General features: G+C 37.3%; 1 pseudogene; it reads right to left on the minus strand.

Moving 5' to 3' along the window:
- LOC117941567 overlaps positions 1-1010 on the minus strand; it is a 13374-nt pseudogene that overhangs the window by 5348 nt on the left and 7016 nt on the right.

Here is a 1010-nt window from a genome sequence, read left to right on the forward strand (position 1 = left end):
GGGGGGGACATGCAGAGATAATATTACAAGGGTAAGAAGAACTAATGGGAGGTGTGAGTGAATTCTAGTTGACCGTGTTTTACTGGATTAAAATCTTCTGTGTGAATGGAGAAAATGCAAGGGCTGATGAGGGGACCAATCCATTGGACTCCAGAGTGTCAAGTATCTCCTGCATTCAAATTGAAAGAACTACTAAAATGTAAGGCCCAAAAGTCATTAACTGGAGCTACAAGCTACATGCACAGTAGCCTGGACCAACCACACTACAAATATGTTAACATTAGCCATCTTATATCTAACTGGGATGTTTTGGGAGTGATTGGAGCAGGATTGCTGAGGACGAAGTAATGTTACACAGGCTGATAAGCCATGGATGCAGCACATTGAAATAGTGTGTGTGTGTGTGTGTGTGTGTGTGTGTGTGTGTGTGTGAAAACAAATACAATTCCAATAAATTGTGACAGAAATGTAAATAAAATAACATTCATAATTAATATTTTTAGACAACTTTATTTTAGGGGCAACTAAACCCATATTTAAAGTCAAGCAATTAAATGTTATACATTTTGAGATTTTATGAAGTTAAAGTCCCTCATTTCTAGGCTGAAACAAAAAGAAATATGAAACTGGAGGAGCTCTAAAACAAATTTGCTGCTGTGACTGATATAATGTAACACAGGGCATCACATACTCCAATCATACTGAAAATTTGATATTTGCTCCATAGTTCCAGGCAAGGAATGACATATGTGAGTACAGGGCATCACTTACTACTCCCATACTAATGATCAAACATTTTTACTGTATATTTGTGGAGATCTTTGAAGGCAAAGTCCCATACTTCTGCCGTTCGACCACTAAAAATATGAAACTGTAGGAGCTATAAAATGAATTTGCTCCATAGTTCCAGGCGGGGACGGACATATTTGAGGACGGGGCATCAGGTACTACAATCATACTAATAATCAAACATTTTTACTGTATAATATTGGAGATATTTGGATGCAAAG

The sequence above is a fragment of the Etheostoma cragini genome, unplaced genomic scaffold (assembly GCF_013103735.1).
Source record: "Etheostoma cragini isolate CJK2018 unplaced genomic scaffold, CSU_Ecrag_1.0 ScbMSFa_98, whole genome shotgun sequence".
Lineage (NCBI taxonomy): Eukaryota > Metazoa > Chordata > Actinopteri > Perciformes > Percidae > Etheostoma > Etheostoma cragini.